We start from the raw sequence: 21799 nt of genomic DNA on the forward strand, positions 1-21799 counted from the left end.
AATCGTTGGTGATTACACGTAAGAGCTGTAAAGTGGCCCCACATACCAACATAACTTTTCAGTCTTTTTGGTCGTACTCGTGCGTAAATAGGAAAATTTTTCGGGAGGTCACCCATTTTAAGATTGGTTTTGATCAAGCACGCTTAACTGCGGAGTTTTTAGAAAATATACTTCCTTGAAAATAAGATGCAACTTGTTAATAAGGATAGTCTAACAATCCTTTTCAAAACTCAACCCAAGCTATCAACTTGTGCGTATTAGTATAATATTAGTCATATAAGTATATTATTAGTTTAATATTAATCGTATTCGTATAATATTAGCATAATATTAGTCTTATGATATTGTATTAGTCGTATTAATATATAATTAGCATAATATTAGTCGTATTAGCATATAGTACTAATCAAATTAGTGTAGATTTAGTCATGAGTATAAATATTAGTCGTATTTGCATATTATTATTCGTATTATTGTAGTATTAGTCGTATTAGAATATTATTACTCATATTATATTAAATTAGTCATATTATAGTCAATAAAAAAAATGTAATTAAATTTCTAAAGCTTAGTAAAACGGGAATAAAAATATGAGTGAGACCAATCCCATTGGTCGAAAAGAAAATTAACGGTCCCTAATTAATAGTTGAGAGTAGCTGCTGTTGAAATATAGTGACTCGAACAAGTCATCATATGGGACGAAGAAGACCTCCGCGGGTCGCGTAGAACTCCGTGGGGCGCGGAGCTGTCTCTGCTTTGATCCGCGGGGCGCGGAGTTGCTTCTGATCTCACTCTGCGGCTCGCGTAGTGTTACACGGGTCGCGTAATGACGGTTTCTTGGCACGTTTTTGGCCGGTTACTCTTAGTCTTTGACGGTTTTTTGTATTTTCTTAACCCTAATTTCTTTTTATTATGAGGTATAATATATAAAGGCCCCATGTAATTAGAATTAGAACGAGATGCAATGCAAAACACAAAGTGAGGAAAACTAAGAGAGAAAAAGCTTGGAGAGCCATTGTTGTGGTTTCTCGTGTTCATCTTGTAATCTCTCGGTTTATAGTGAAAAGTTTATTCTCGGTGCCGGTGGATGTAGCTATCACGTTGATAGTGAACCACGTTAATTTCTTGGTGTGATTTTCTTTATTGTTTGTTTGAATCTTTATTGTTTCATTATTGTTTTCGATCTTTGCTTCCGCTGTCGCACAATAGCTGCAATTTGTGTTCATTTTTGATCCGGTCTCAGTGTTGTCCCAATTGGCGACCAGTCCACCTTTGTCTAATCTCTAATCCCTTATCTGGTCGTACGTTAAGGACCCAAAAGTACTAGTTGGTCGCAAGATACTGGTCGCAATTTCAACAATTTTATGACATTTCTCAAGATTGAAGACAAAAAGGATGATATTAAACAAGTTATGTTCTACAATGAACCAAAAATGACAATACCAATGTTTTTTAAAATAGTTGTTAAAAGAGCTGATTATTTGCGGGCTGCTCATCAAACTCGGTCCGCCAACTCAAAAAAGGAACGAATTTGAACAAAAAATTAATAAAACATTATATACGAATGGATTAAACTCGCACGTTTAAGATTAACCGACAGATAACGGCAAAAGTAATTTATTGCCAGTTGGTGGTAGACTTGTAGCATCAAACCTAACAAGGTTCATGCGATGGCACGTGTAGTAGCATAATTGCAACAAAACTTCAATTGAGTCCGAACCCAGAAGTGGGGATATATGTGGCTAATTGATAAAGTTTTTGTTGCAAATGGTTGAATTCCTAACATTTTGGGCCATCTAACGTTAACTTTTCTTCCTATAAAAGGTTGTGGCTAGAGTAACTACTCAATCCGTCACAAAATTATATCTCTATTTGTATTTTACTGCTTTTTTAAGAATAATGTTCTTAATTGTTAGTATTTGCATAAGTAGCTTCTAGCATGGATCGAACTTATAATATTAGGTTTCTCAGTTAAACGCATAACTACTGAACTACATAGTTGGAAAAAAAATAATCAAAACATTACTTATATAAGGGTCCTTTTTTATTTTTCGCCTAGGACCCATAAATTGTCAGGAATAACATTGGGTAGAAGGTGAGTCCAAAATGTAGCTAAAATATTGTGACAATTCAAAATGAAAATGGTAGCTAAAATTATAGGATAGAGAGTATTACGTTTTATAGGATTTAAAAATCTAATTGAATTTAACTTGGGTGAGAATTGGATATGTAACACCCGAATTTCCTCCTGTCCTTTACGGTTTTGGTTTCGTTAAGGGGTCGGAAATTCAGGAAACCAAAACCGTAAAGGACAGGAGGAAATTCGGGTGTTACAAAATATATTTTTCATTTTGCTTAAATACTTTCAAATTATAATTTACTCTCTCCTTTTTCTAATGTTTATCTTCGAATATTTCATTTTAAAGAGAGAGAAATGTGATTGAGGTTTTTGATACATATATAGTATATATAAAATTTATTCATGTGAGATATTGTTAGATGCATTTTGATGTATACCTTTTTTTTTATACAATTTTTATAATTTTTTATAATGCGTATTTAGAGATATCAACGATCAAAATTTACTTTGAAAACTGTTTAAAAAGTAAACGAGAAGAACAAAAAAAAAGAGAAAATATTATTTTTTGTAATTTAATTAATATTTCATAACTATGACTTAAAAACTAATTTTGTCCCAATATAATAAAAAAAATTAATTTTTAAGTTGTAATAAAAAACACTAGTACGTATTAAATTTACCTATTTTATAGCAATAAGAATAAAATAGTAACTAATATAGCAATTTGACTGACGATTTTAACGATCTAGTCATAACAAATTGATTATTAAGGAGCTTCTTATATGATTTAAACCTTTTCATTTTAATTTACAATACATTATTGATTCACAATATTATCAATTTATAGTGACCAAAATTATGATGGTCGGTGGTACCAAATGTTTTCCAAATTCCTTTATAGACTTTAGGTGCTATACATATCAATAAAATTTATTTATGATACAATTAATATAATGAGATTGATTCAACAATATTATTAGGAATAAATTTTTTAAGTGAGGAATATTTTTTATGATCGAGTAAATTAATTAAACATATTTAACTTCTATTCTTTTATCTATATATGTAATGAGATTTGAGTTTATGGTTATTCCCCTTGGATTACTGACATTATCTTTTTGGACTAAAAAGAAAAAAGCAATTTTTATTGTCAGTATTGATCTAAAAGGCTAAAAGTGATCAATTTTAACCTAAAAAATATTTAATTTTAACTTACAGTATATAACTTTAAATGAATTAATTATGACCTTTTAAAATCGTTAATTTTGACCTAAAAAGTGTTGAATTATGATCTTAAAGTGATTAATTTTAACTTAAAGTGTTTAACCAATCAATTATAACTTTTTAAAGTGATCAGTTCTAGTCTTAAATTTGATTAATTCTTAATCTTATAGTGGTTAGTTAAATGATCAATTACAATCTTAAAGTGATTAAATTAATGCTATAGTATTAAATCATAAGTCATCACAATCAATTATCAATTATAACTTACAATCTTAAATGGGTCTATTATAACTCTAAAGAGATTAATAATAATTTAAGAAGGTTCAATTAAGATCTTCAAATAATAAATTATAAATAATCAGTTATCACTTTTTAAAAGTATCAATTATAATTTTAAATTGATCAATTTAATAATCATATATGTATTGTAAAAATCAAAATTGGACTTGTTATACTACTCTTATATGAATAATTTCATCGTAAGACGATTCCTCACAACACTTGCTGATAAAAAAAAAAACAAAAAACTCTAAAATGGACTTGTTTAAAACTATCTATTACTTCTATTAGTTATTCCCTACCATATTGCGCCCCGTTGCTTGCTCTAATGGGAAGTTGCCATGGGCAACTGAATTTGCTGATGCCATTGGATTCTCGATGAAGAACATTGACTGGTGTCACTACTTTACTTGAAACTCATCACTTTTCTTGAAATTTCGACAATATGAAATCTGATATATTATTAAAAGGTAAAAATAAATTATTTATTACAAATAAAATAATAACCCAAGACCTCTTCTAGAAAAAGCGATACTTACTTCAACTTTTTCTCAAGAGATGAAATATATAAAATAAGAAAAATATCTAAAAATAATCTAAAATTCTAAAAATATTGGAACATGTGCTCAACCAAGAAAATAATAGGGAGAACTAACAAAATTAATTGATTTCGCTAGGCAAGAGTTAAAATTTTAAAAGATGAAGAAAACAAATAAATACTTGTATAAAAGTAAGTTAAAAGAAATAAAAAAATAAAAATAAAAAAAAGAGGGACACATATCGTGGGAAGCAAGAAAATGAATGGAAAAAGACATAGCAATTTGGTACGTGGAATATGTTATTGGTATAATGTAAGAAGCATTAGCAAAGATGGTCCTTGCTTTGAAATCTTGAGGAGGAGAATGCACCACTTGTTATTTCTCACTAAATTATTATTTACATGAGACAATTATGAAAAATAATTTGTGATTTGACATTTGAATAAAACTTACATGCATTTTTTCCCCCACAACCCAAGAAAAAATCAAAACAAATTTGGTTGTGTTTGTGTTTATGTGGAGGGTAATGTAAAAATGACTAGTTTGTCATCTTTGTCTTGTAGAAGAACCTTTGAAACAATGAAGAGGTAAAGCGGTAAAACCCAATTTACTTTTTGACCCATGGATGGTGAGTGTTTGGGGTCATTGAGAGTAATGTTTAAGCTTTTGAAAGTGATCAAATTAATTCAAGTACATGTTTGTAAGTAATTTAAGATTATTAAAAAGATAAGTTTTTGTTAGAGTTCAGTTTTACGTGGATAATTAATGATAGTTAACAGTAAAGAGAGAATAAACACAATGATCGATTTACAAGGATAACTATCGATGTTGTAACTACGTTCAATAGGCCCAGGAATAATCTTCAATATCCAATGCAGAGCATAAAACAAGATGATGAACATGTTATTTCATCTACCCTAAAAACTTTCGAGAATGACTCTTCAAAGATCAACCATCCATGTTTTCTAAACCCTAAACTAGATGGTCATTATAGGAGATTCACCTTTATCAAGATATTTAAATTCAAAAGAAACTAATAGTGAAAATAAAATACCAAAACACGCCCAATGAAAAATCTGAAGAAGACCATGTCATCACATGCTTGACAAGTCTTTGAGCCCTACCTTAATAAGTCGTTTGGTCTTCAAAATAAGCCTTATCAAAACACATGTTGCAAAAAAAAGAGCACCCAAACATGTAACACCCCGTAATTTATCGGGTTTAAAAGTAAATAAAATATAATAAAATAAAATATAACAAAAATAAAATAAATAAGTGATATTAAATTATATTATTTTACATAGTTAATTATAAGTAATAAAGTAGGTTAATTTTAACGGTAACAAGTTTTATCGCGTACGATGTTAACGTTTCTTGCTGTTTTAACAATAGTATAATAATTGTTTAATTAATTAATTAATAAAAAAAAAATTAAATAGGGGAAGGGGAAGAGGCAGCCGGTTGTGAAGTGTAAGGGGAGGAGTTTTGTAACTCCTCTCATAAGTGTGAATTATGACACTTAAAGCCATCCATTAAATTGCCTATTAATCCTTAAGCTTCAATTTAAATTCCTCACATTCCTAATCACATTTTAATCTTCTTAGTGAGAAAAAAATTCAGAAAAAAATATTCCCCTTGTTGTTGTTCTTGGTTTCGGCTCAAGAAAAGAAAAAAAAAATATTTTCTTTGCTCAATCCAATCTTCTAATCAAAGGGTAAGTGAAGTTGTTAATTACTATTTTTATTTATAAGAAATTTTAGTATGGGATTACATAATCTTCTTTCTTTTTATGATGATATCCTATGACTTATTAGGAGGATTGAGTATTTTATATAAGTTTTCTTTAATAATCATTTGATAAAATTGGTTTGTTAAAAGGATTAAATCCTATTTCTATTATATAAAATTTTCCTTGATTTGCATTCTTTAACAAAGCTTAAATTTGTTATAAGAATAAAGTCTATTCAAAGGTTAAAATGGATTTATTTTACAATTTATATTTCTCTAGCAAGATTTTAGTTTGTTAAAAGAAATTTTAAGTGTATCAATTAAGTAATGTAAGTATCCATGAGTTTATAAATCCTTTAACAAAATTTGATTTGTTTAAAGGAATGTCCTTATATATATGTTTTGTTTCAAAAAAAAAAGTGATGATATATGATTTTTTACAAAATTTTAATTTGATAAGAGAATCAAGTACATAATTTAATTATTATGGGTTATGAAACTTTAATTGCTCTTGAAGGATCTTGTGGATGAGTATATCTTAAGTTGCTAGTTTAATGTTTTTGATGATGGTTTAGATTGTTGATGGGGATTTTATGTATTGTTACATGTGTGGAAATATCAAGTGGATTGTGTGATAGGAGATTTGGTTTTATTTGTTTTATTTTAGTAAAATGTAATTTGGTTTTTGGTTAGGTGTATTTTGGTATGGAGATTTAAAAAGGATTAAATAATTTAAATAGAAAAAAAAATATATAAAATAAAAATAATTTAAGTAGAAGGAATTTCGGACAGCAACTGCTGCCTCGGTAGTAGCGCCCCGATCCGAGTATTGGGTGTGTTTCGTTGTTGTTTTATTTAACCGATGCGTTTTAAAACTCGTTAAAACGCTTAAAATAATTAAAAATAGTAATCGGATGCTAGAAATTATGAAATTTGGTACCCAAGATAATTGATGCGTTCCGGACGCAGCGGTGAAGTCGGATTTTTAATTTGAATTTTCTAAACTGTCCGAAATGGCCATAAAAGTTTCTGGTCAGAATGTAAAATTTGGAACTATTAGGAGTTTGATGAAAACATTTGAAATTATCAAGTCTTAGTGATATCTTAATGGTATTGAGTGGATTAAATGTGTAAACACGGTCTAATACGTGATCGTTCTGTGTTATTTAGGATCTCGTTTCATAAGAGGGCGAAATTTTAATTGTGCTTGAACAACGTGTGTTTGCAACGTTCAAAGGTACACGCTTAGACCATACTGTTTATATGGTTGTGCAAGTAATGTTGTTTTATTCCTAATCAAGGCATTGTAATCACATAAGGATTAGACACCTCAAATAATATGAAATAATTATGTGGAAATTGAGAATTTATGGATATGTTACCCAAAAGGGTTAACAAATAAATTGGAAAACTATCAACTATTTTTCCCATGGCATTCAGGGATCTTTATGGTCACCATGGGGGTATGCATACTTAGCCTTTGGCGACCCGAACAGGACGGGCAACGTCTTAGGTAGGTGGTTGCCTTGGGATTTGCTCTCCCAAGTGTATTCCACCAAAACAAATTTGGAATATGACTTGTACGACCCGAACAGGACGGGCAACGTTACAAGGTTGGAAATAATGAATAAAGATTACATAATAGAGCCTTTGCATGCTAGGGTAAACACAATGCTTGTATGCAACCTGTTTAGTATATGTATGAAGTCTCTGACGTGTATTGGTTGTTCTTTGGATCCTGCTACGTGTTATCATACGACGTGCAGCAGGTTAACTGCATGAGGGGGTTGGAGTGAGAATTCAGCTTAGAACCCGTAACTATCAAGTCTAGACTTACTTTGTAATGAGTGTAAATAACTCAGTTTATGTAACCAAAGTTTATGATGTTTTCTTTTTATCTCGTACAATTTTAGTTAGTCTAGAGGCCGGTGGGCTCTCGAGTTGTATGTAAAGACTTCCGCTAATTTGTTTGTTTTGTTTTGTTTGGCGCTGTTTACTTTGTTGACCATATTCCTTTACCGTTGGAACGTTGACGATCCGAGTAAAGATGAGTTTTCTTGCGTCCGTTTGTGAGCCGGATTCATGTTCTCACATGATATTTCCGGGTCACTTAAACCGGGCCGTTACAAAACATCACATGCTCAGTGACTCATTAAGCCCTTTCTCGACGGTTTCCGCTACAAGAACAATATCATCAGCTTATATTAGTCACCAACGAACACTTTTATGAATTAATTTGGACAGCTCATTAAGTATTATATATAACATATTAGAAAGGACTTAGGGTCAATACCTGATGCAAACTCAGTTTTACTAGTAAATGCTTAGTTACCTCCCTAGACAACTGAATGCTAGTCATGATTCCATTTCTTCTATTGCCTTAATATACCTCAATGGTATTTTCTTATCCTTAAGGCTATTGGACATTGATAGGGTGCAAATTTTAATAACCGCAAGCGCACGGTTGACGTGTAGTCGCGGGTCAAACACAAGGAGGCGAGTTAATCAATTTGTTTGTTTTATGACTACAAGACACGGATCAAGAAATAATGTGGTTGAGAAACTAATACTACGATGCAAAAACTAAAGTTAAAACAATGATTAATATGAAGATGAATATGATATGACAAGCTCTAGGGTGTCGGGCGTCACCTAATTTTAACATAGGAATCGATCACTGTCCTAATTGTATGAGATTGAGTCATTAGCATAATTAAATTTGATCTAATTAATCTCAAGCTTCCGCTCTATTGATTAATATCGATTTAAGGCCAAACTAGTATTAATCCTCAAACTTTCGTTTTATAAGCTAAACTAGTAGGAATTTAACTTAAATATATCTCAATCCTAAATTAGTCCTAATCTCAAACTTCCGGTTTATTGAAAAGGTTAATAAAGATGTTTAAACCGAGATTCATTAAACGTAGATTTAATTACAGACCCAAATTTCACACAATCAATCAATAAAGTCATCCCATGATTCGAATTAGGGATTATACCCTAACCCTAAAGAAGAAGATTACTCACTAAACATGATGGTAAATATATAATTCATAATAAATGATGACTTAATAGAAATATTAAACATAAAGCGATGAATGATTTCAAAGCAAGGGATAAATGATAAAGCAAATTAACAAAGAAAACTTACTAATTACGAAGAATGACAACGTAAATTGTAAGAGGAATTAATGTAACAATGAAGTTTTTCAACATAAACTTAAAGGAAAAATAAATCTCTGCATAAATTAATTAAAAACTACTCTAAAAACTGATAAAAACTCTCCCTTTGAAAAGGTAACCGCCACTTTATATAGTGGTTCTAAAAATAAACCGTCGCAAAATTGGCTCTGACGGACATGCCACGACTTGTGACATCAGCGGCGACGAGTCGTCGCTTTGTTTCTACCTGGGATATAAGAGTTCAGTGAAGAAGCGACGAGTCGTCGCTTTGCTTCTGGATGGCGAACTTTAAACACTTGTCATTTGTTGCTCGGTTGTCAGAATTGGACATATAATATACTGTTGGAGAGCTCTTGAAGTCTAATTTCCAATGCCATAAACCTTGGATTAATTCAATCTTTCTATCAAAAGTTATGACTAAAAGAGTGAGCATGTATCAAATTTCACCTCAAAACTTTTGTATTTTAAAAACTTTTCAACTCTTTTACCCATCTTCATTGTAAAACATCTTCAAACGAGAAATAATCTCCTTAGTAAACTCCTTCAACATTAAAACCATAAGAATTATGCTTAAAAACGATCAAAACCGCTCAAAATCAACATGAATAACCAAAATGGGTAGAGTAGCATAAATCTTTAAAATAAGCACGAAATTACTAACAATAATCATCATTAAGGAGTATAAAATGATATGAATAAGTGCAAATAATTGCACTTATTAGATATAATGTTTTGTAGTATGCTACTATAAGCCTTTTTTTAGATTAATGGACAACATATATATGCAAATCCTTCTTTCTTTATACATCTATGTCAACCTTCTGGAGACGCAAACAACCTCGGTAGTGGATCTTTGTAGCATGAACCCAAATTAATTCTCAATTAAAAATTGTTTCTTGCCTTAGTCTACTCTTTATTACTCTCTTCCACAATTTCATAGTGTGGTAAAAAAATTTTACCCCCTATAATTCCCGTATAATTGAGCATCATCTTTGTATTTATATAAGGAAAGAAGTGTGAAATTCTAGAAATCTTCAAAATAATATTTAAAAGGTTTGTCCACAAAATACTCTTTCGCCTAAAAAACCCCACATCTCAAAATGAATATTATTCGGCTGACTGACTTGACTCACTCTATTTTCCTGAGAGCTTCTTATACCTCTTTCATTGTTATATTTTTGTAAAGAACATATTCATGACGAGTTTATAAGTCAATAATTTCTCTTCTTACCTTCTTTAGTTCATTACAAGTACTAAGTGTAACACTCCGGCCCACTGAAGCGCTTGTGACTACCCATGGAGGTTGTGGACTGGCCCCACAAACCAACACAAGTCTTTTCACCGCACTTTGACCTCACTTGTGCGCACCCAGAAAAACTTTCCAGGAGGCATCCTAAGATTGCTCCCCCACCAAGCACGCAACTGTAGAATTCTTAGTAAATGGGCTGGCAATAAAAGAAGATGCACTTTGTTGATATGAGTAGTTTATCAATCCTTTTTAAAACTCAATCTGGGGTATCACACTCACCCCTACTTAGGAATATAACTTTTTCATTGGACCTTTGTTTGAAGGTCTTTTCCTCCACTAGGTGCACTGAACATATGATTAGCTACGGTGGCACTCAATTTGGGGTATCATACTCACCCCCACTTAGGAATACAACTTTTTCATTGGACCTTAGTTTCAAGATCTTTTCCTCCATTAGGTGCACTAAACATATGATTAGCTACAGTCGCAGAGTTGTTCTGATGCCATTTGTAACACCCTAGCTCACCAGACTGCTGGTGACCACCCATGGAGACTGTAGACTGGCCCCACAAACCAACATAAATCTTTTCACTGCACTTTGCCCTCACTCAATGCGCACCCAGAAAAACATCCCAGGAGGTCACCCATCCTAAGATTTCTCCCCACTAAGCACCGCTGGTAACTACCCATGGAGACTGTGGACTGACCTTATTTGATAGTGTTTAGTTTTACAGTTAGATCAAATATTGCTTTGATTCTTTTCCATGACTATTTTATTCTAGATATAACAATCACATGTTTCTGAGCCTATTACGTGAAATTTTGAATGGTTCCTAAAGTGTTGAGAATAATGGTGACTTGAGTGCACATGGTGTACATTCATGTGTGAGTAATGAGATGGAATCCTATGTGTAAGTTAATGGGTGTATTAACTTGGTGACTTAATGTGTGTGATTGAATGTAGTGTTTAAGTGTGATTCAATACATGAACTAATGACATATTGATAGAGTCATTAAACATATGGAGTTATGAAGTTGTTAAATGAGTTTTAATAAGGAGTTGAAGAGGTCAAGTATCACGTCCTATGCCAAGTGCTCGAACGAGGCGACACCTGAATAAGACTTGACTTGAATGAGGCATTGAAACAGAAGCTTCTAGTAGCTGAGAATGGATTGTGCTCGAACGAGCTTCATTACTGCTCGAATGAGCGTGTACCTTGCAGCAGATCTGTAGCCTAATTCACAAGCTGCTCGAACGAGCACAGTGGTGCCTTGAACGAGCAGCAGCTTCAGCTGTACTTTGGATTCTTTTTCAACCGTTTTAGGTCATTGAACCAATTTTGTTGTTGTTAATTCTCAGCATTAAGGGAGTGTATTATCATTAATGTAATTAGCACTATAAATAGTGAGTTCTCATGAACACTCAAAATAAATCAAACACAAACTCCAAGTCTAAATACATATCCTCTGCATTCTCTTACATCATTTGTTATACTTCATTGTAAGAGTTGTAATTCTCCATTGTTATAATATAAACAAGAAACTACACACTACGGAGGACATAGCTATTATTAGGTGAACCTCCTTAAATCTTTGTGTTCTTTTGTATGTTTTTATTTCCTTTAAACATTGTCAATTCATTGAAATTATATTAGTTCATCAAGGTGCTTCAAACCTTTGCGATTTTAATGACATTAAAGGTTAAGTTTTGAACTTAGACTCTAATCAAGCAAAATTGATAAAGGAGCATTGACAGGGATATGATTAAGTCCATAGTAATTGCCAAATGCATTAGTTGGGACCGTTTAGTGTAATTTAGTTTATATACTTTTTCTGAGCTATTTATTGGAACAATATTATCATATGTGGTTTGGGTATTTAATTATTGCATTACTTGCAATAATGGTTCAAGGTAATTGGAGTTTCTGTAGTGATAGTTATTGAGTTTTGGGTTTCTATTATTTCAGATCTAATTTAGATCAAATAAATTCTAGATACTAAGTTAGATATTGCTTATAATACACTTTTTCTATATTTAATAAGCTTTACTTATAATAGAGAGTCTTAACTATATAATTTTGATTAATAAGAAAAGAAATAGTTCATTAATTAAATTGGTATTTTTCATGGTAATTAAAAATTGATAAATTGTAGAACAATTAACAAAAATTTGTATTTTTAATGGTAATTTTTCCTAAGAATAATTATACATCCTTGATTTTAATAAGAATAAAAAAAAAATCTAAGATCAATATGTATAACAAACTTAAATTATTGGAGTTGTTATGTTATAAAAACTGTGTTTTTGAGAAATGTTAATATTTTATGAAATAGTAATCTCTTTTTTATACATAGTGAGTTGAAAATTCCTTTCATCTTTCTTATTTTAAATTTTTTTCATATTTGATTATATATGTATGGCAAAAGCTAACAAACGTCACTGAAGTTTTTGTTAACTGGAATTATAATATAATTAAAAAATTAAATTAAGTTATAAAAATAACAAAATATATTTTGACACGTAATTTGGTGATAAAATTCAAATATTATCCTATACTAGGTAACATAATTAATGTTCATACATGATTCAAAATAGATATATATATATATCTTTATTAATAAACGCCTTGGGGGTTTTCTTTAGCAAGATCTCTCTCACACATGTATAGGTGGGATTAAATAAGAAGACAATATATAATAAGAAAAAAAAGGATTTTGTTAGTCATTATATATACTGAAAAAGATACTGTGTTATAAATTCAGAATATTTTTTAGATTTATGACAATATATCCTTTTTGTGTATATAGTAAGTTTTACAATTATGTGTTTTTAACTCAATAATTACCTTAGATTTTTATACCTTATTAAAATTAAGGATGTAGCTAGATTAATTATCATCTTTCTTATTTTTAACACATTTCATATTGGATCCCTCCTATATATATATATATATATATATATATATATATATATATATATATATATAAAAGTTTGGATATGGGGAATAATCTGTCCACCCACTTATCACTAAAGGCACAAACAGTAGCGTGACATTTAGCTGCTGTCGTTTTCATTGTCACTCAAAATTGTAAATGAGTACTCAGTAGTCTCTATGGTGTGAGATTGCAACTACTTGTCGCTGCGTGGATACCTTTTTTAATGACTTGTTAATATTTTCTCACCATAACAATTACTTGTGGAGCTAATAATTTCATTTTTATTTTTAATATTTCTCACTGAGAAATTTAATCATTCAAATAATATAAAATCATCATCTTGTTAAAAAAGAACAGTATAGAATGCCCTGAACAGGATTAAAACTAATGATCTAAGTAATACTCCCTCCGATCTTTTGATTTAGTCCCATTTCCTTATTTGGCAAAACCTTTGAATTAGTCCCATTTCTATTTCTGGCAAACCTTTTTTACTTAAATACCCTTAGTTCACACACGTAATTACGAATTTACCCCCGTAAACCCTTAAATACCCTTACTTAAAAATACCCAACTACCACCTTTTACATGGACCCCACACAATCCTTAATATGCGTGCCCAAGAAAATAGGACTAAATTAAAGGATCGGAGGGAGTACAACATAAAATGATGGAATTTGTACATAACTAGTGATTACTATATATCAAGGATCCAAATTAATTGAAAAATAATGGATAAGGAGAAATAGAAGAATCTGTGATCTTATTTTAAAGGTAAATATTTATCCAGTCTAATGGGATGAAGGTAAAATATTTCATCCTTTCCCTATAATATAAGATTGATCATCTTGTTAGAATATGTACATATCCTATGAACTATAAATAGAGTGGCACATATAGAGTGTTATATCTATAGTCCAAGATGTATTAAAACGTAAAAACACAAAATTCAGTAAATGGGACAAAAGTCGGTTGTGAGGTGGGGTGAGTTTGTGTTCTCTGAAGTTTATTTCGTTGAAACGAAGCTCTATTTTATGGAATTTTTGTGTTGTGATGTGTTTTCGTTCCCTAATATTAGATTCTGGTCGACCCGCATACACTATATTATCATGCAACTAACCTCTAAATCTACCATATTGATAATAGCGTAGATATAGACTCACTGTAAAATGATTCTTCTTTTGCTTATAAGACGTATGAGATAAATGAAAACCAATAGTTATAGTTATCTCGTCAACCCAAGCATGCAATTTATCTACTGATTTGAATTTCCTATCCATAATAAATCTCATTAGATGATGTACTTTGTCACCACTAAATCCTCCAAATTAAAAAAAATTAAAATTATTGAAAAAATAAAGAAAAAAACAATGAAAATTATTTTTAAAATAATTATAAAAAGAGAGTTTAAAAAATTTTACAAGCCTCACATTTTGCATGCAAATTTTATAAAAATTTACCAATTCAACTTTAAAACTTGAAATCAATCTTTATCTTGATAATTTCGGAGTTGTAGTCATTGTCTATATCGTTTTAATGTATAGCATTTATTTTAGCGAGAAATTAGAGACAAAGAAGAATGAAATGAGTCACGGAGAATCATAAAAATTTAATATGTATAAAAAAACAACGACGCAGTAAAAAATGTGAAGATAAAAATCAAATGGCACAATGTTAATGAGTAATGACATAGCTAAACAATAGCTTATCTTAATTACTTCTGAATCATTGTGATTGGTTCTTTTTATCTAAAAAAAAATCACATGACTCCTAGTTGGTTTGAAAAGTTTGATTTTATTGCTTAATCACAAATTTTTCAATTTTTCTAAAAAATAATATATGTTGCATAATTTAGTAAATAACGACTTTTCAGGTTCAAGCCCAACAATTAAAAAAAAAAACCTAAAAACTAATGCGCACGTTTGACCCTATTTGGATTGGTGTTATAATCTATTGAATTTGGTGTTATAACCTATTGAAGTTGGTATTATAACCTATTAAAGTTAGTATTTGGAGTAGGTGTTATAACCTATTAAAGTTGGTATTTGGATTTGATATTATAACCTATTTGAAGTTAATGTTATAACCTATTGAAGTTGGTATTATAACCTATTAGAGTTGGTATTATAACCTATTAAAGTTGATATTTAGAGTTGGCATTTTTACCTATTATAACCTACTAGTGTTGAAACTCGTACGTGACACGAATAACAATAATACAATACAATATATATATATATATATATATATATATATATATATATATATATATATATATATAAGAGTTTCAAATAATAATGCAAGTATATATTATCATTATTAAATTTCAATACATGACTTTTTAAAATCAAAACATAATTATTGATTTTTTTTAAATTATTACCCAATACACACCTTTCTTTCATTCAATTGAGCATATTAAATTCTATGTCAACTAAATAGAATTACTATAGTGAATCATACAAATACCTTACCTAATTTAGATCTAATTTTAAATAAAATAAATATTACATATTAAATTAGATAAATATTGTCATATAATCAACTATTCTCTACTCTACATAATTTTTTGATCTTATTTCTCATCCTAAGACAAAATATGCATTATGTCAAAAATTTTACTATATAATTATTTCCTTAATTATTGTTATATTATATGTTTCAATTTATTCCTTTACCATTTTTAGTCAATGATATTTCTAAATAAAAATTAATCAATATGACATGTAATAATTTCACACGTAATGATATTTTTCCATTTATCTTGCTTCTTTAAAACATGACACTTGGAATTTTCCAACACTTTTATAATATTGTATTATATAACCTATTAGAATTGGTATTATAACCAACTTTAATTTGTTATAATACCAACTGTAATAGGTTATAATACAAACTTCAATAGGTTATAACACCAACTCCAAATAGGTTATAATACCAACTCCAAAACCAATTTTAATAGCTTATAACACTAACTTTAAATACCAACATTAATAGGTTATAATACCAACTTCAGTAGGTTATAACACCAACTCCAAATAAGGTTAAACAAAGCATGTTTTTTTGGTAGTTGTTTTGTTAGTAATAATGGGCCGGCCCATTTGAAACGCGTCTTTTATAAAAACGATCTCAAGTAAGAATTTGTGTATCGTAAAGTGTCAATACTCAATACAAAAAATTTTGAAATTGAGAAAATATATTTTCTCTGTTCTAAATTATATTACTCGTAACATTAGAAATATTATACTATTTATTAGTCACTCTTAATTTGTGATTAACTTTTTAATTTATAAGTTAAAACTTAGTCCAGCATGATCTTGTTTGATTCATGTCAATACAAAGATTATTAATATATAATTTTTATTATATATAATTAGATATATCACAGATTGAATTAGTGTATTAAACTGCGTGAAAAGTCAAACATGACAAGTATTTTAGAACGGGTGAAATATTCAGCGGCGGAGCGAAGATTGACAAATTCTATAAAGACCCTGTACAATTTCAAAAAATTACGATATTTTTCTAACAATTTTGTATCATTAAACACCTAAAATATACTAAGTAAAGTATTTTTTACGCCCCAAGTTTTTCGAGGCCATATAGGGTTGAACTTGCTGAACATGCTTAGAACCTCCCATGGAAATACGAATGAGTAATATTGTATATACAACATGTGTTTTATAATCAAAACTTTTTATTTTTAATTTAGTTAAACAAAATTTCATTTGACCTTTTCTGTGTGTCCTATTTAGTCTGACAAACATGTTAATATAATTTTTTTAAGATTTAATATTTCTAATTTAACATTATTAAAGATTATTAAAAGTTAATATTAACAATCTTTGTATTGATACGAATTAAACAGGATTCTAGTTATCTAAATTATAATCTATAATTTAAAATTAAAATATAAATTAATTACATTAATTAATAAATATAATTAAGAAAATGAGTCTCATAGAACATGATAGAGGGTGTATTTCCGTTCATAAAAATCAAAAAATAGAATAAATGAACCCTATTTTGCCACTAAAAATTAAAACAAATTTAAAGATAAATTAATAATATATTCATAAATATATATATATATATGGTAACTCTTTTCAACGTAACAACAAATGAATAGCGTGTTTTTATGCACGTAAAAATGGCAACCCTCATGTGCAATTTCCACCAAACTTTGTCTTTACCTCGCGACGTGGCTACTTGTGCTGTTCAACGTTTTCCTGTTTCTTTCTTTAGGCCCGGCCATTGATAGCAAACCACGCCCATACCCCCCCTCCTATTTTAGAGTTTGCCCAAAATATTTAAAAAATATTATCATAAGAACTATTAAAGATGACAAACTCAAAAGCTACATAGTAGTATGTATGTGTGTATCTAGACAAATCATTTGGTCCTAGTTGTATTTAATTTTACAACATTTAGTTTATTCATAGTCATCAAACTTAATATTCTGCACACGTCAAAAATCAGAGAAAAAAGGTAGCAAATTAATTATAGTCGTACCCCATCCAAGAAAAGGGCAATAAAGATTGCGCGCACTCAATTAATCCTCTAAAAAAATAGGCCCTGCAAAGAGAAATGTGAGTGATATATATCTCGCTTGGAAAGACATTTACAACAAAAAAACTATATTATAAATAATTGTAACTAAGCTGTGATAAGAACGATAAATTAGTGTTACAAGTTTTTCATGCGCAATTTCTTACAAGATGATTGTGCAGAAATTTAAATGCATAAAGTGGAATTGTGAGAAGCATTTTTTTTTTTACATCTAAAAAAGGATCTTAATTTATACATATAGGAATACAAATATAGTATACAAAAGATTCATACCCTCCTAGCGTGGTATCCTCAAGGTAAAGGGTATGGATAATGGCAGTGGATGATCAGAACGTCAAATGTCGCTCCTCTAGTATTGATCCACAAATATCGATTGGTAACCATTTATAAGATAGTACGAAATAAGAAAAGAGATTATTCTTATTATATTTTAGGTGGATAAAGGTAGAGATCGATATATCAAATTAGCTTATCAAAATGTGATGAGCAAAGTGTATTTATTTATACTCTTCATATCCTCTTTCCAAGGTTACATGAAATATTTACATGTACTTATAATGATTTAATATATATGTTTTAATTTTCTATTTAAAGTACAACTCGTCAATTATGCTAATATCTTTTACACTTAATAGTTGAAAGAGCATCTTATGCTATTGGTACTGATTTATCCAACTGATAACTTATATCTGTGACCTCATATGACCTTATTATAGTGGCAGTATACCCTAATTTAATTAATATAAATATTAAAAGTTGGTTTCTAACAAAACACTATGATCACTAATATAATCGAATGTATTAATCTCTACCATAATTTATCCTATTTCCTTCAGATTATGGGTCTGTTTGGCTAATGATTATTGATGTAGCTGAAATTATTTACTTATTTGACCAAATTGAAATGATGATTAAGTCGTCAATTGTTTAAGCTAATGAAAAAGCTACAAAGAGTAGTTTTATGATTTTGACTTGAAATCTAGCTTTTCAACTAGCATAAAGGTCATTTACTTCCCGTAGACCATGAAAAAATTGCCCCATTGGCAATGGGTTGGAAAATTAAGAAAAGTGGGTAAAGAGAAATATGCGGATAAGATAAAAATGTAAGTTAAATGTGTAAATGAAAATTTAAAAATGAGTTTGGGTCATGACCAAAAGTAAAAATGAGGCAAATTTAGTGGGACAAACTAAAAAGAAAAGTATGGTAAATTTCATGAGATAGAGGGAGTATCAAATACTTTTTTAGTTGTTTGGTCAACTTAAAAGCCAAAAGTTAAAAGCTAACAAAAAAAATAGCCAATTGTCAACCTCCCCATGTATCTTACACAAATTCTTTTTTGCAGCTCGTTTTGTATGAAACCGTCTCACCATGAGACAGACCCATAAAATTAGCTTTTTTTAACAGATCACGTTAAAATTGTAAATGATCACTTTCACAAACTAAGTATATATGAGTCATTCTAATAGAGATGCTCTCATCATAGAACCGTCTCTTTTAAGAATTTGTATCTTTTTCTAAAGGTTGTTTATGATGAAAATTCATCGTTTAAAATTCTACATGGTAAGAATGAGAATGATGACTCTATAGGTGTATTTAGACTCTAGTGTTGAAGATTTTCGTCAAGTCTTGTAAGATTAAGAAAAATCAAGGCAAGGTCGTTCTTGATCCTAGGCAAGTTAAGCATTTGACTAGGGCATAGAGCTATATATTAGTTAATACCTCAACTTAGCCATGTTATTATAGGACGTAGAACACCATTTGTAAAATTATAACTTTACTTTTGCCTAATACGTCAACTTAACATGCATTTCTTATTAGATTAGTTATTTAATCAATTAAGAAGTTTACAATGATAATTATAATATATAGGAAAAATTACCCATAAAAATATAACCTTGTATTGATTTTTCTACAATAATCTCAACTTTTGATTAACCATAAATACTCTCAATTTTAGGGTCACTTACCTAGAAACATTGTTGCCTAAATGGTGATCGATTTTTGCAGATTAATTGCTAAAAAAAGAAAAATTAATACAAAAAATAAAAATATTAAAAATCAAAAGTTAAAATAAAAAGTACACTTATTTAATTTCTCTTTTAAATTTTTATTTTTCAACATTTTTATATTTTAATTTTGTATTTACATTTTTATTTTTTTTAATGCAAAATGACTTAGCAAGCACTCCTTATAGTTAGGATTAATCATGTTTAATCAAAATTTGGGATTATTATAAGAAAATTAGTAAAATATTGGATTATTGTGGATGATTTTTCCTAATATATAAGGGGCCGTCTTTTATTATTTTGTCAAACACCCGTCAAAACCCAGAATAAACTATTATAAAAAGGATTAATTTATTTCATTTTGCCTATAACCTTTAAAATATCAAAAACGACACTAAATCACATGAAACCCTTGGAATTTCCCAAACGTTGCGTGGAAGCAATAAGACAAATTAAAACAATTCCACAATGATAAAGAATTAAAGATGATGGGCCAACAATAATTGAAACCAAGTTGTAGATGGTTATGACTACTTAAAGCGCAATATATTTATTTAAAGTTCCAATTATGTGATTATTTAGATAATTATCTCAGCAGGTGGTCTCTGTGGCAGCTTCAAGTGTTCACTAATGCTACAACTTTTTGTTTAAGCTGAAATCTAGCTGATCTTTCAAAATGAAAATGTGATAACTCAGAACCAATCATACAATATTTTTTTTATATAAAAAAAAAAAAAAAAAAAAAAAAAAAAAAGGCAATAGGTCTTTATAGAAAGCATGCTCCCTTGACCAAATCATGTAAATTTTCCCACTAAAATAGTTGCATGTTGCATTATTTTTGCTAATAGGAAGAATCACAATCTATCCCTAAAAAGTAGTGCTCCCTAATTTAGTAATTACGTCATATTGTTGCATAATAGAACCACCACTAAATGAATACATCACACTTTAATCTACCATTACGCAAATAGGCAAGTATCAAAGTGTTATAAACAAAATGACGACCCAAAAAAAGAAAAAAAATGTACCATATCAATTATCAAAGATTATTTGAACTATTTTCTCATATAAACTAATTAATCTTTTAGTGGGTGTTTGGTTTGGAAAAAAATTTAGGGTAAATTATTTTACTTTTTGTTCATTTGAGATAAAGGAGGAAGGTGAGCGATAAATTTGTAACAATCAGTTCGGTAAAACTAAAAATATGGAAAGTATGCAAAGGTTGCTATATTATTGTTCAAAAGCAATGCACCATATTGCCTGAGTCTGAGTGTAGTGTCAAATGAGTAAGGACACATAGAATTTGAACTTAAGAGGTTGTGGAAAACAAAGGTACTAATTTAAAGGTTAGGATCTTCGAACATTGATAGCTTGATTGATATATATATTTTTTTTGGATGGTTTATCTCACATCGACAAATTAAAGATGGTGTGCACACTTTATAAGTTATTAGAGCCCTTCTTTCCATTGCCATATGGTTTTGGGATAGTATAAACTCCTTGGCTTATAAAGTGTGTGCTGCTCGTGTTTTCCCCGATAATTACTGGCATTCACAATAAGTCTAGCTTAAATTAACATATTTAGAATTGGTGGTCATCATGAAGATGTGGAAGATTAACATTCTATGCTTACAAAAGAAAAAATGGGTTATCGGATAGCCAAAACAATATTAGGGAAGGTGAGAATGTAATTATGATGTTCAAAGTAGGATAGAAATCGAAATCGAGAGGTGAAGACATATGTAAGGACATATGGAGGGGCAATATATGAATTTCCTAGCACAAGCGGCCTCCACTAAGATTCAACCCTAAGCCCTTTTTTATAGCAGTTTTAAATGCGATAACTCGACCGTTGCAAGGAGATCTTCCTTGGTACATAGTGTTTGATGATAATATTGTTTTGATGGATGAGACCACAAATGGGGTATATACTTATAAGCTGAAATGATGGATACAAGAGTTAGAGTCATGAGAATTTAAATTAAGTGGAATTAAGATAGGGGTACA

The 21799-nt window shown here is 29.8% G+C and overlaps 1 protein-coding gene across 1 annotated transcript in view; it reads left to right on the plus strand.

The window, feature by feature from the left end:
- The window catches only part of LOC130800631 (probable ribosome biogenesis protein RLP24), a 66341-nt gene that overhangs the window by 14068 nt on the left and 30474 nt on the right, over positions 1 to 21799 (plus strand). The window lies entirely within an intron of this gene.

This window comes from Amaranthus tricolor, chromosome 1, assembly GCF_026212465.1.
Source record: "Amaranthus tricolor cultivar Red isolate AtriRed21 chromosome 1, ASM2621246v1, whole genome shotgun sequence".
Lineage (NCBI taxonomy): Eukaryota > Viridiplantae > Streptophyta > Magnoliopsida > Caryophyllales > Amaranthaceae > Amaranthus > Amaranthus tricolor.